At 39.9% G+C, this 11,873-nt stretch overlaps 1 long non-coding RNA gene across 1 annotated transcript; it reads left to right on the top strand.

Annotated features, from left to right (window-relative positions):
• The first annotated feature begins 7,082 nt into the window (after positions 1–7,082).
• Positions 7,083–8,143, top strand: LOC147651642 (uncharacterized). The gene is made up of 2 exons (XR_015273791.1): positions 7,083–7,533; positions 7,687–8,143. It is a non-coding gene; the product is annotated as an uncharacterized LOC147651642 (long non-coding RNA).
• Positions 8,144–11,873: the final 3,730 nt, after the last annotated feature.

Genomic DNA, 11,873 nt, shown 5'->3' on the forward strand with positions numbered 1-11,873 from the left:
TGTACGTTGCATCCAAGGCTTAAAGTTTGGACTTTTTTCTATAAAAAGAGTAAACCCCTTGTTGGTTTATATGAAGGGATAGAGAGGCACAGTCCATTTCCCCAGCTCTGCCACCTCCACCCTAAAGTAAAAAAAATTGGTATTATTTTTAATCTTGTCATAGAAGAATTAATCCAACCAAGCCTGCCTCCACATCAGCAGACTAGAAAAGTTAATATCAAGCATATTTTGGGGAAGGGAGAGAGGCAAAAGGCATAAGGACAAACATTGGCTATGGCTACTGCCACTCAATTAAGCCACTCAATTAAGGCTGCAAAGTCTTCAGGATAATCAATTAACTCTAAATTTCAAGAACCAGCTAGCATAGTCCTGCTCTATTTCTTCAGCTGCCAACTGATACACCTTACACACGAGTCTGCAGACCAGTGTTCCTCCAACAGATGCACCAAAGAAGATCAAAGATTTTTGAAAATAAACTGTCACGAGATGTGGGTATAAGCAAGGTCCCTGCTGTAGTCTAAGATGAATGCAACAAACAAGGTATTGTTTAAAAGTATTGTTTTTAAAGCAGCTCTTTGCAAAGAGTGAGCAGGGCCCAGGCGCTATTCACAACCACAAGGGCACAGCATCATAGTCCAAAAGGAAGTGATGGTGGAGGCAGCCTTGCATCTAGGAAGGGGAAACACCAGAAATTACTGAGTGGATGTCAGTGTTTCTTGTGCCTCCTGGTAGGGAGAACTTGAGCACCCTCTGACTTAGTTCAGCAGCTGCCTCCCTGTGGTCACAGCAGAGAAGAGCTGAGGTTTCAATTGCTCTACTTTGGTCTCTTGACAGGGCATGGAAGAGATTTTTATACCAGATGAACAAGTATAGGGAAACTGACGGTGGGAAAATGAAACCTGGAAATTCAGTTCTAGCAGGGATGATGCAACAGCAGCACATATCCAACACAAGTCATCATTTGTCAGAGCCTCTACCCCAGATAACCCAATTTCTAAATAGATACAGGAAAAAGCTTTGGCAAGTACTTCTCAAATGCAATAATAAAGAGGCAGCCAAGTTAATCTGTATTCCAAATTTTTTCTTCTATTTTCCCAAAGACAGTCAGAATTTAAAAAAAAATAAATCAAATCTTTAAAGTCCAGACCACTTGATTTTAAGCCTATGAAGCATTTCCTGAGAAAGACAGATAGTTGTCAGGGCCATACAGTTAACCCCGGAAACCAGCTGCATATGTTCTTTATACCTCAAAATGAGTTCCTAAGTTATGAATTAGATTAAACAGTCACCTTCTTTCTGCCTCTGCCAAGTAAATGGCAGTAACAGTAGAAACCAGGGGGGAAAAAAATGTGAAATTGAAGAATCAGGTAACTAAAATTGATGAAAGATGATAACGGTGTTTCATAAAAAATGCAATGTTTAACATCAAAATGCAACCTCCAGCCTCCTCCTGCACATGAAGGAACCAACAGCTTGAGATGGTGATATGGCATAAAGTAAAAGGTGAGAAAAAGGCACATGATGAATCACTAAGTTACCACAGATGAAGTTACAGATACACTATTTACCAAACATGTCTCCACGCAAATCTCTTGACATTTAAGTCTGGCTTACAAATAGCTCCTGTAGCTTTAGTCACAATTACCCTACCAGTAGCTTTACAACCCTGTGCACAAGATGTCAACCTTGGCATGGTCTGTGGACCAGAAAGAATGAACTGAATAAACTTCAACCACCGATATTGGTGCTTTTGCCTGCCTTGAACTCTGTGACAGAGCAAACCAAACACAGGAGGCAGGCACACCACATCATCCATCCCCTTACCTATCGCTACCCAAAGCCACTTTCTGATTGGATCACTTAATAAAATCAGAAAAAAAAAAAAAAAAAAGGAAAGAAAAAGAACAGGAATTATTCAATATCTCTTAAAAAATGATCAAGTCTAGCAAGTAAATAATGCAGTCAAAATAACCCATATGGCTACTAAGTATGTATAATACAGTACTTGATCTTTAAGTCACACAGATCTCTAATTTAATAAACCAATTGTAATGGTACATAACATGTGTGCAAGCTCCCCTCAGCTGTGCAGCAGAAGAAAGTTACTAGTTCAAGGAATAATTATATTTCCCTAAATCATCAGTCTCTCCTGCACAAAGGAGCCGGGCCTACTCATGCCATACTACATGAGCAAACAGATTCACAGAGAAAAAAGAGTGATGCAACTTTCCCTTAGCATTCCTCACACTATAGATGGGCATGAAAATAGTCACCAAATAAAGTTAAACAAATCACTTCTTTCCTTTTTTGTGTGTTTAGATAAAACATCAAAGCAATCAATAACAATTTTCAGACCATTAAGTTTAACTGATGAGAACATCCATTAACAGTGTAATTTCTGAACCTATAGATATTAATTATTTTCTTTCAAAACCTATTACTCATTTTTATGACTTGAAGGCTATTGGGCACCCAGGAAAATGGCCATATTAACACTCAATACTTTCTATTTACTATCTGTTTTACAAAGTATCTTTCAAAGAGCCTCAAAGGTACCAGACAGATCTAACAGCAATGCAGACATCACACACATCCCCCCAGCACTGCCTATCCTGGCTAACAAATGGTTTTGGCCTCTTACTGACAATAATCAAAGTGCATCTTTAGAGGCTTTACATGAAGTTACCTGGAAAGTTGGAGATAATATAAAGGTCCTATAATAATTCAGAATCTATCTAGCCTACTTTTCCATATAATATACTTTCTTGCACAAGCTCTTAAGAGAATTAACGTACTTTTAATGAAAGATAACTTTGAAACATTACAGAGGATACTTTGCTTCCTTTTGGTTAGTTTGGTCTTCAAAAATAAAACTTCGATTTCACTTTAGAAGAGACAAGATTTTGACTTCTATCTCATAGTAGGACGACTCATGCAAGACAAAAAAATTATACAGCCACAGTTATAAAGAAACAAGGCCCATGGGTGTCCTCACATTTCAAAATCTGGCAAGTCAGTCAGACCTAGGGTCTGAAAAAAAACCTAAATTCAATCTATTTATATTTATTTTTCCACAGAAAAGCCATATTCTAAAAGCCAGAGAAGATTACAGACTAACTGTTGATGATTTGCCTAGGAGTTTTACAGATAGTCACATTAATAAAAGAAACAGCATTCTCTATATCAAACTTATAACTAGCAATGTCAATTTTGCTTTAACTATTTGCTCAATCGTGTGGTTTTGGGACCCACATATAATGTTATAAACAAATCACGCCACTGCCTAAGGGAGAAAAGGGCAGAAAATTACTTCAGCAAAAGTGAATGAAAAACTCACTTTCTAGCTACAAACTCATATATTTGCGGTCAATATTTAATAGCATTTGTGTAGCAATATTTCTGCAATTAAGTTTATGCACACTGTGCACCATAGTCCCAATGAATCAACACAAATATCACTTTCATTTGCAACAGTTTTATTTCTGAAAATAACATAAAATTATCTACAATAAAGTTGGCTGGTGTTTGGGATTTTTTTTTTCTTAAAAAGTCATTTAAGGAGGAAACTAGTAAGAAGTATACTTCCCTCAAGTTTTCAGGTCCAGATCCCAAATCTGCATTCTGTTTCTCCATTTGTTAATTAAGATATGCACAGAGGACAAAAAGACAAACTAAATATCTACTTTGATAGACACACTTCCATTTTATGCTCTCTTCCCTTCCCAAACTTCAAAATTTTCAAAGAGAAAAGGCAATAATGGCATTAATTTCCTCAAAGGTCTCCTTGTTCAGGGGTAGGACTTCAGGACAGTGTAAACAGTTGTACATTCAGTTTTTCTACCATCCACTTTCCCTTGCTAACTTAACATTCCCTTCAGCCTCGATGACCATGGTTCTAAGATCATCCAGTCTGACTGCCAATGCAGCACTACCACTGTAAGCACCACACTGTGCCACTCACTGCCAGATCCAGAACTGTATTACCCAGTGCCTTAAACACTTCCAGAGTGGTGGCTCCACCACCTCCTGGGCAGCCTGTCTGCCCTAACAGTGAAAAAAATTTTATCTAATCTGTATCTCCCATCTCAGTTTAAGGCCATTTCCTCTGGTCCTTTCACTGCAGGCAGGCAGACAAGACTGGACCCCACCTCACTCCCACCTCCTTTCATGTGGCTGTGTGGAGCAGTGAGGTACCCTGAGCCTCCTCTCCTCCTTGAGTCTCCTCAAGACTAAACAAGCCCAGCTCCCTCAGCCATTTCCCATCAGACAAGTTTTCTAGACAGCCCACGAGCCTTGTTGCACTTTGCTGGACATGTTCCAGTGTCCCCATGTCCTTTTCAAAGTGAGGGGCCCAGAACTGGACACAGCACTCGAGGCACAGCCTCACCAGTGCCGTGTACAGGGCGGTGATCGCTGCCCTGGTCCTGCTGGCCACATTATTTTTGATCCAGGCAGGACAGGGTGCCATTGGCCTTCCTGGCCATCAACCAGCACCTCCAAGTCACTTTCTATCAAACAGCTCTTAATCTCTGTAATGAACTTTGAAGTGAAAGCAGCTCACTGCATTGTCAATAAGCTAGTGAGAGGCATGCACTGTATCCACACATCCACAACACCCTGACAGCATGGCACCATGTACATGGCACCAGAGTGGCACTGGCTTTTACACAAGAGATTCTAGAATCAGAGATTTGTTTGGGTTGAAAGAGGCTGATAAAGATCATCTAGTCCAACCCTTTTGCAATGAGCAGGGCCAACTCCAATTAGACCAACTTGCTTGGAGCCCTTTCCAACCTGATCTTGAATGTTACCAGGGATGGGGGATTTACCATCACTCTGGACAACTTGTTCCTGTGTTGCACCAAGCCCTGTAAAAAAACATTTCTTATCTCTAGTCTCTATCCTCCACTAGTTTAAAACCATTATCCCATGTCCTATTGCTACAACCTGCTTAAAGGTCTGTGCCCCTCTGTGCCCCCAGTGAGTACAGGAATGTCACTATAAGGTCTCCCCAGAGCCTTCCCTTCCAGGCTGAACAATCCCAACTCTCCCAGCCTGTCTTCTGGACAGGTACTCCAGCTCTGGTCAGCCTCATGGCCTCATCTGTACCTGCTTCAAGAGGTCCATGTCTTTTCTGTGCTGAAGACTCCAAACCTGAATGCAGCACTGCAGGTGGTGTGTCTCCCAGGGCAGAGGGGCAGAATCCCCTCCTCAGCCTGCTGGCCACACTGCTTGTGCTGCAGCCCAGGAGATAGCTGGCTTTCTGGGCTACAAGCTCATGTTGCAAGGACCTTGAACTTATGATTAGCCACATGTTCAATAGTGTTATTCTTTAAAAGGGATGCTACCAGCTCACTAAGTATGATGATCAGGCACACTGGTCAGTAACTCCCAGGTTACCCTCTAGAACTAAATTTATGAACATTAACATCAAGATTGACAACCCACGAGCTTCCTGCAACAATGGGATGCAGCAGCAGCACAGCTTTTCAATACTCACTCCAGGCTGATTTATTTTCTCTGACCTGCCTGCTGAAAAACCAACACCACCAACACAAAACACAATAAAAGGAAGAAACCACACCACCACAATCACAGCCATAAGAAGAAATTCCTGTGAAAGATCTTCCCAGCACCTTCAGCAGCAGAGACCAACAAAAAGAATTCATTGACCGTCTCTGCCCCAGGCTTTCCACGGAGTGCCCCCAGCTACACTGCTGTTGTCAAATAGTCCCACTGATTTCCTGCGTTTGATATACTAAGGAGCTTTTTGTCAGCTTGAGCATCTTTTGTAAGACACTTTTCTAATTCTTTATGAGATTTTTAATTTCCTGTTTGTATTTGACCTGCCATGTTTTAAGGTCTTTACTATTCATTTGAGCATGCTTTCCTGTTTCTGCTGGCCATTTCTACATCTTCCCCATTTCTAGCTGACCATTTTGCTGCACTACCCTCCACTGAGGTTTCTATCTAGTGAGGTAAGCTCCTGAGGATGACTTAGTATTCTCTTTTTTTACTGTGAGACATATGTGGGGCCTTCTGATAACTTTGTTAGAATAACTGTTAGTAGCCCTCAGGGTGCCTACAGGCCTTTTAGATCAATTCTTTAAGGAGTTGTTGTCCAATTGTCTATTTGTTCTGCAGATCCTTTACTTAAAATCAGATGACCATGTGCTGCATATGTTTATTCTGCTCTCTTCAACTATAGAGCTCAATGTGATCTTGTGACACAATTATGACTTAATTACAAAGCAGCTCCAGTGCACCACTCGGGAGCACATCCAGAGTAACACTTTATGGATGCACAGGTGTTCTGGGAAGCAGCCACTTTGCACATCTGGATGCATCCTCTCTTTTTCCCATCATGATGAGGCACCAATCCAGTCTCTACAGGACACCTGTTGAAATGTCTCACTGTTGCTGGCTGTACTGAATTTGCAGCTTCTCTACTCTCATTTCATGTTTCCTGAGCACTATTACAGGTCTGAGCAGGGGTCTGGTAACACAATCTTAGCACCTCATTTTCATTAGAGCACAAGATTTCTGCCCACAGTGGTCCCATGGATCTGCTCTTCTTCCATAATATTTTTTGCACTGTTGTGCTTTATAAAATGCTTCCTTGTAGAGCACTACTCTCTTGCAACTGTATGTTGCTCTCATCTTTCCTATAAAGCTTATACAGCCTGACAGCATTGATTACCCTCCTTTCACCAGGTCTGTTTTCCAAATTCATCATTTCACATCAAATTACCTCATCATAGGCCTTAAAGCTGGTGGGACAGAACTCAAGTTTTTCCTTTCTTCCATCTCTCATTACTGCTTCTTACTGCCACTGTTAAGTGGCATTGCAGATGTTCTGAGAGGACTCCCTTTCTTCTTTCACTGTGCTCTTCTTTGTCCCTTGCAGGCTTGTTTGGTGTACTTCTGAAAATCAGCCATGCTCCCATGGCAACCTCTGGCATTCCTACTCCTGAGGATGCCCCTGCTACAGGAGCACCCCACTGCAAGAAGGCACTACAGCAGCAGCTGGCAACAATTGCATCTGAGCAATCAGGCCACCCTTTCCTAACAGGCGCTTCCCTACCCAAAACTTGCATCTTCCATGGCAGTGCAGAGGCTGCTGTCATGGTGGAGGCTTCACCTGCAGCCATAGCTGGAGTCCCATAGCTTTGTGCACTGCTAATTGGAAGACACACACACACACAGAGCAGCTCTGTGAGGCTTTTTCACTTAGTGTTGAAAACAAGTCATTGAAACAAAGCAGACAAGAGGACAAAGAAGAAAAAAACACCAAATGGGCAAGGTCAGGCAATATTAAATCAGTCCTGATCCCACTATTTCAATTTAACTAATATTCATCACCTCATCAGACAAACCCTGCCTGCATTCTGCACTCCTTCCTCAGCAACATCCATCTGTCAAATTATGCACTCCTTGCTGAGACCAGGATATTATGGCTGCAAGAAAGCATTTTGCCCATCATGTTTGCTGCTGCAAAGTAATAAACAATACTTAAGGGAAAGGAAAAAGAAGGTATGAGACTTTTTTTTAATTCCATTTGACTGAGTTGATGGCCTTCACCTCTTAATATTATGTTATTATTGCTACAGTAGGAAGACATTTAGCTTCTAAGTGTGTTTGAGACATCTGTGAATGACTCATTATCACTTTCTTTTCTTAAAAAAGATTGGCTTCTGGCTCAACTCCAAAAAAAAAACCCCACTGGAACACCTGGATACCAGAACCATACTGTTGTGACTACTGATCCATCTGCAAAACAAGCTGGCTACCTATCTGATCCAGGATAGTTCAACAGGGAGACACTGTTCATGTTTCCCTACGGCTATGCATCCCCCACCCAGAGACAAGGGGCTAGTTGTTTGTTAGTTGCTCCCTAAATCCCTTGTTTCTATCAAGGCATTTTGGAAACCAACTGATCTGTGAGAGATGTCACAGGTGCAGGCTGGGTGTTGCAGTGTATCAGAAAAGGAACAAGAAACAGAGGTTTTAGCAAATGAACAGGGACTTTGACAGTAGCAATTTAGTTTCAGTGGGAGACATTTACTTATTGACTTAGTTTATCCATTTCTTTCACTATTTATTGAATTCTGATTGCAATAAAGGCACCTGAACAACTTTAAAATATTTTTGAATTGATCTGCATGACATAATTCATTACCAGAATTTATCCAGAAAAACAAACTGCCTTTTGATTGGCTGATTACTAAAACAGGTCCAAGCTGAACAATCAAGTCCTTTCAAAATAGCTTTCTCTTGTCAAAAAAAAAAAAAAAAAAAAAAAGAGAATGAAAACAGACATTACATGCAACTTCTAATGTTTTTCTCTTTTCCCCCTTATAATTAAAAGGCTTGATATTCCAATAGCTGTTTTGCTGTTGTTTGTACTAAAATGGTTTGAAACTATTCTAAAACCTCTTTCCATAAATAGACAAGTATTTTCCATGATATAACACTACCATTAAAAAAAAAAGTTACTACAATCAGCAATTCATTTTTATTTCTCACAATGGACAAAAGTATTTCATACTGGCAATACCTTGTTATGCCCAGCTGAGATTAATTAATGCCAAAAGTATTTTTCCATAAAAAGAAGGATTTACAGGAAACATTTGCTTTTGGTTTGAGAGGTTAAATGTTCTGCTTGCATTTAAGTCTTGCATTAAGTCTTGAGTTAAACATTTCAAAAACGTCACTATTTCTAACTTCTAAAGCAAAATAGGTTGTGACTTGAGAATTTTCTCTCTGGGGTACTGGCCTCAAGGATTACATGTAGAATTTCAGGCTTCTGAGTTAATGGGGAAATCCCAATTCTCAGTACAACATGTCAGAAGTATGGAAAAACATTAAATAAAAAATATTATTAATAATCAATACACTAATCTATTACCCATAATTATTAGAAGATCAGTACAAGCCAGCTGTATACCTGATTAAAGTTAAATTCTGCATTTTGTAATTATGTGTTTGAAGTGATAAGGGAAAGAGGGAAAGGATTGTTATGAACACAAAGTGCTAATTTGCTGTCTAAGTCTTACTGAACCTCTCCCCTAACACTTAATCTGAAATGCTTTCAGCTCTTAAATTCACTTTCCAAAACCAGTAGGAGGTTAAAGCAGGACCCAATGGGAGGTTACATTTATTTAATATTCAGTCCTTTCTCAGATGAAATATTGCAGTCTGTCCTCCCAGGTATTTGTTAAACCATTAAAGTAACAGCTTACAACTATTACTTGAAATAGTAGTTCTATTTGTAACTACCATTGACAAAGGATAAGCAAAGTGCATTAATTTTCTTTGAAAAATACCCAAAGCCTTTGCCATAAGAGCACTGAGGGAATGTGCCCCATTAACTAGTTCAGAGCTGTAAGCAATTTTCTGCAATGCTAGCAAATTCTGCTTAGCTGAAAGGAACCTGCACCTCTCTAAGACCTCCTCCAGCACTACCCTCCATGCCTTAAGCTCTACAGTTCACTGCAGATGCCTCCTACAAGCTCTAACACAAGTTCAGTTCCTGTACCTTCACATATTAACAGGACCTAAAAAGATAACATTCATAACTTGATCTAGAAATCGGCTGTTTTTTAACAGTCACTACATTTGACATATATAAAATCAAATAAGATCATCAAAAATAATGTAATAATTGTAATAACACATTGCGTAATAACACTAAATCCACAGAAGCATCAAACAGGACCTGTCACAGAAGTCTTTCTGTGCCATTTCCATGACATGCAATGTGCACAGCTTCCCTGGACTCTGCAGATCTCAATTTCAAATCTGCATTTATGCATTGTGATAAACTTCTTGAAGTTTAATTTTTACCTTTGTCTCTATTTTTTGCTAAGGAGGACTTTAAGAAGTAGCTAGAGAAAAATATATTTATCTTGTTCAAACAGGAATCTTAAGTGTGGCAAATGGGGCCAGGCAGTCTTGACTTGTGTTAAAAATTTTTCATTTATACATCATTCTTAGTGACAGTGGATAGAAGAGCAATGATTAGTACTTGTTGCTATCACTTTGAAAGCTATTCTTTAATTAAAAGCAAATTTGATGTGAAATACAGGCTTTTATTGAGAACACTCAATTCATTAATTATTTTTTCAATCCTGCTAAAAAAAGTCCACAAATCTAGTATTTTTGTAATTTTGCAGACAAGAAATACCTATAATAATCAACTTTGTCACTCTATTTTGATTCTGCAACAGCTTTTCCCAAAGAAAATGTTTGCTCTAATTTAGGTTTTTGCTTATTAAAAAAAAAGGTTTAAAACTTGAAGCTAGCAGTGTCCCTTCAGTGTCACAATGAACACAACCAGGTCACAGAGCCCTGCCAGCTGTCAGGCTTCTGCCACCCCCACTGGATGTGGATGGTGCCTTCAAAACACCCACAACTGCAGTCCACAGGCAAAGGACAGATAAAAAATTCTCATGTTCCTAAGCAAGATGTTCTTACCTTTTCTCCCAGCCACCACTGAAGTGAAGCTATACTGCTGGCAATTTTGTTATTTCTTAGATGAGTCTCTCCTAAAAAGACTTCCCTGTTCCTGCATCCCGTTATACTCTCTATGAACATCTGCATATCCAGCTGCTACTTTTATTATTGTCTCAATTCCAGAATTCTTAACATATTTTTCCTTTCTTTTAAAAAAAAAAAAAAAGCTACACTTAAGGCATGAAACACCTATAATTACATTTTATTATATAGTCTATTAATGGTGATGGTTAATCGTAGCCTTCTCAGAAGGAAAATGCTACTGAAGACCAGAGCTGAGCTACATCATTACAAACCTAGATACACTGCCAGGCAGACAAACTGACTCTCAACCACTGCTTCCCACATAACCCTTTAGCCCGTTATTTATTTTTTTTTTCACATCTCCCAAAACTGTGAAGTCAACAGCATTAAAATGCTACAGGCACAAATACAGCATCTGTGCCAAATCCAGACACATTTATTTTCACCAGCTACCAGTGACTTTACCATGAGTTTATGCAATAAGAGCAACAGCTGATGATTCCTCTGCTCCTGTCCCAGCACCAAGCAGCCAGTGGAGCCATGGGCAGAGGAAAGCCACCAGAGAGGCTCAAGAGGCCTCAAAGCAGTGATGTCACTGCTGGTTGCCTGGCACTAGCTTGAACCTTGCTGTTCTGCCTCGAGAGGCACACAGTGGGTCCTAAATGGGTCCTCTCTGTTCCTCTTAATGGCTTTTTACAGCAAAAATCAAGTGGGAAATACTAATACTGAGGAAGACATCCTGTAAAATTTCCAAGGATGCCAAGAGCCATGATGTCAGAGCAGCTTGCTGAGCCAGGGAATGGCTGCCCTGTTGAGTACAAGCGCAGTCAAATGCAGAACTCCTCAGAGGTGCAGGCACACTGGAAACACAAGGGTTACATCTACTAAGGATTCAATTGCTAGTTTGCTTCTTGGCCTTTGATAACCAGAAACCAAATTGCTTTTCTGTTGCATAAAGTATCTTTCAAATTCAATTGCTTATCTCCTCATTCACTCAAGAAAGGGAGACCTCAGATTTACAGAAATGAGAGCCCACAATAGAAGTATACTATATTAGACATAGAACAGACACCTGAAAAATAATCAAAACACACTCTATTGATTTTAAGCTTCAATATCAAGGTAACCTTCAGCAATCTCAGCTGGATCCAGGCTATAAGAATTTCCAATTATTTGAATATCTGTATACAGGATAAGCATTTAGTTATCAACATTCACCATAAAACTTATTTTTGGTTGTTATAAGGGCACTATTACTATGAAGAATTGACTGCATTGCCACTTCAGACCACGCTGCCAGTGAAGCGAGAGCAGCTCCAGGCACAATCCCCAGT

Source organism: Cyanistes caeruleus, chromosome 9, assembly GCF_971803275.1.
Source record: "Cyanistes caeruleus chromosome 9, bCyaCae1.hap1.1, whole genome shotgun sequence".
In the NCBI taxonomy this organism is placed as follows: Eukaryota; Metazoa; Chordata; class Aves; order Passeriformes; family Paridae; genus Cyanistes; species Cyanistes caeruleus.